Source organism: Henckelia pumila, chromosome 1 (genome assembly GCF_033568475.1).
Source record: "Henckelia pumila isolate YLH828 chromosome 1, ASM3356847v2, whole genome shotgun sequence".
In the NCBI taxonomy this organism is placed as follows: domain Eukaryota; kingdom Viridiplantae; phylum Streptophyta; class Magnoliopsida; order Lamiales; family Gesneriaceae; genus Henckelia; species Henckelia pumila.
In genome coordinates, this window is record NC_133120.1 from 40,510,733 (window position 1) to 40,514,381 (window position 3,649).

Here is a 3,649-nt window from a genome sequence, read left to right on the forward strand (position 1 = left end):
GATAGCCCCAAAGAAATGCCACACAGAGCGGGCGATGGGACCGTCGATGAAAATGTGAGTAAATGTCTCCGACATCTCACAGCACTGGCACTTGGACACAAGGGAGAAACCCCGCTGCTGGAGCACCTCATCCACAGGCAACCACCGATGCCAAAACCTCCACAGAAAGAAGGACATGGTGGGCCTCATCCAGCGACCCCAACAGGGAGTAAATATATCCGAGGCCGAGCCTCTCGGTCTGACCTGCTCCCAAGCAGATCTCATAGAAAAGGCACCATCGGTGCTGTGGATCCAGATAGTCGCATCCGGTTCATCCACCAAAACAGGAATCTGAACGATCTCCTCCGCCACCGAGGGAGCGACGACAGTGCAAAGGAGATCAAAATCCCAGTCTCCCTCCAAAAGGAAGCTGAAAACATGCACACACCGATCCCCTCTGACATTACACCTGCTCGACAAAGGGGCATCACCCAACCAAGTATCATCCCAAAAAGAGACATCCCCAAAACCAATCCTCCACCGGATACCAGGCTCCGCACGAGGTCTAATCTGGAGCAAGCGCCTCCAAGTGGGGGAAATGGCTCCACGAGAAGGAGCACAAATAGGGCTGACAGTCCGGCAATACTTCCTCGAAAGGAATCTCGCCCAGAGAGAGGAACCCTGCCGGAATCTGAACCACAGCTTCATGGAAAAGCTATCAACAATGTCCTTGAGCCTGCGAAAACTTTGCGATTGGACGAGGCGGGTGGATCGAAGAGGGGCTAGACATTGGTTGATCAGCTGGAGCTTCGTTTAGGTTTTTATTCTGTTGTTATTGGATTGATACAAACTATTCGATTTGGTTGTATTATATTTGGGTATTTACAAATTTCTTTTCTTGGGATTGTATTAATGTTATGGTTTTCGCAGTTGAATTCTGATTTTTGTTTAATTAAGTTAATTGCATGCCTAAGTTTTGCTTAGTAGGTGATCCGGGTAAGGGTCACTATATTGCCTCTAACGAAGGCCTTCCCATCATCCCTTTCCGCAACATTGGCATAAAACTCACGCACAATTGGTACAATAACGGCTTGAGGTTGCTTATAAAAATTTTCCCAACCACGTTTTTCAATAGCAATAGAAACCCCGTTATCAGAAAAATCAAGTTCAATTCCTCACTCGAGGATCGGTGAACGATGGATTTTAGCAAGATCGTACCTTTCCTGTGCCGCTGGATTGATGAACTTTATGGCAATTCCCATTGAAGATGCGGGCATCGTGGCTCCTTGAGAAGATGACTCGCCTGAGTCACAAACTCGTTTTGCCGGAATATTGATTGGATGTAGCTTTGCAGATAGGTTATCAGAGAAACAGGATGGTGGCCGGAACGGATAGGGACCACGGAAATTCGCAGCAAGACTAATTGAGAACAGAGGTGGTGCTCGAATGGTGGCCGGAATGGACAGGGATGGCGGAGAAGAACCGCTTGCATGGTTGCTTTGTCGCACAAAAACAGGGGTGGAGAGAGAGATGGCGGAAGCAAGGAAATCGGCGGAGAAGATGGTAAAGATTCGTGACCAAGTGACGTTAAGATTACATGCGATTTATAAAGAAAATTTTGTGAAGATGATGAATTTAGCGATTGGGGATTAGGGATTCACGAAAAAGAAAGAAAGGAGAAGTGATAGGGAATAGAAAAGGGGCACAGGTATTTCCGGCCAGATAATTTCTCTCTCGATCGGTAAGAATTATCCGATCGAACGAGACAAAAGTTTTTTAAAAAAAATCAGAAAACTTTTCGCTCAAGCGGAGAAAAACTCCCGCTTGAGCGACAAAAATATGCCCGAATTCCAGAGAAATTATCGCTCGATCGGTAAGAATTATCTGATCGAGCGAACTTAATGGTATCCAAATTCCAGGGAGTTTTTCGCTCGATTTGTGAAATTTGACCGATCGAGCAAACCAAAAATTTCTTCTTTTTTTTGTAATTTTTCAAAATTTTCCGAAATAAAAACATTCAAAATGAACAATAATACTCAAAAATATAAAATTAAGAAGAAGAACACTAGGTTTCCTCCTAGTCAGTGCTAAATTGACAGTATATAGATCGACTGTATGCATCTGTTTACGCAACGTCTTTTGGATCCTCGAGTGTAAGGTCATGCGCGTCCTCCCCTTTGTTTGCTTGGACTCTTTCAAAATAGTGTTTCAATCTTTGTCCATTCACCTTGAATATCTTTGAGGTCTCCAAGCTCTGAATTTCAACTGCACCACGGGGAAAAACATTAGTAATAATAAAAGGACCAATCCATCTGGAACACAACTTATCTGGATTGAGAAGGACTTTCTGACCAAATTCGAATTCCCTTCCGGAGATCATCTTGTCATGGAAGGCCTATGTCTTTTCCTTGTAAATCTTGGACTAGCATACGCTTCATTGCGGATCTCTTCCAATTCCTGCAAATACAGCTTCCTGTGCTCCCCAGTAGCACCATCTCCATATTAAATTTCTTGATATACCAATAAGCTATGTGCTCCAATTCTACTGGAAAATGACACGGTGTAGTGACCCGCGCCGTGGTCACCTACTAATCAAAACTTAAGCATGCAATTAATCAATAAAATAATCTTAATCAGAGAAACTGTAGAATTAAAGTAAGTCAAATACTAGGTAAGAAAAACCTAGTTGTCCACCTCGCTATCTAGCCTTGGTCACCACCTAACCTCCCTATCTCCAGGAGAACTACCTGCAACTGCCCCTTGGAATAGGACATCCAGCCAACAGAAAATAACCGGAAGTGAGCCTAACATGCTCAGTACGAGAGTATGAGTATACACTATTATATGCGCATGAATGCAAATGATCTGGGTACCAAGACACTCAGGTCAAGAAATTAGCTCATAGACCAGGCCCAGGTTATATAGAACGCTGCACCGTCGCCTCAGGAGGTGGCTCATATACCCAGTGGATAAAGGTGACCTGATACTATTACATGTGTCCAACCATCACGGTGACCTGACACAAGGCTTACGTATCTAACCATCCACAAACTCTTAGGGTGAGCGCCCTACTACAGGATACCTCTAAGGTAAAGACTCGATATATGCTCATGTATGAAACATACAGTCATGACATGTTGTATATACAGGCATATAAAACATGCAATCACATAATCCATGCAAACAAATAATGCATGCATACTCAATCTGGATATCTCAAATAATACTTCCGTACCTTACTAAGGCAGATCCTAGAAGCTCCCATCTAGGTCCAAGCCTACCATGCAACGCTAAAACATAAATAACCATGCATTACCTAGCATGCCAAATATCATCTATTAGGCTCTAAAAGCCTTAATTAAACTATAGCCTACTCCCTATTTACTATAGGGAACCAAAGCCATATCTTTGTCTGTCGTCATCCAGCTGATGTTGCATGCCCAGGGCCTGGGATTAGCCTAGCTACGACCCTTGGACGCCACGCCAGAGCTCCGCCGCCTGGCTGCTACTGCGGACACTGTCCGCTATATAAAAAAATACTATTCCCTACTCCAAATATTAAAGAAAGAGTCCTGAAGACCTTAAAATAGAGCCATTACCAGGAGAGGAGAGGAATTTTCACTTCAAAAATGAGGGGTTCGGACCCCCTATTTATAGGTGGAGTTCGGAC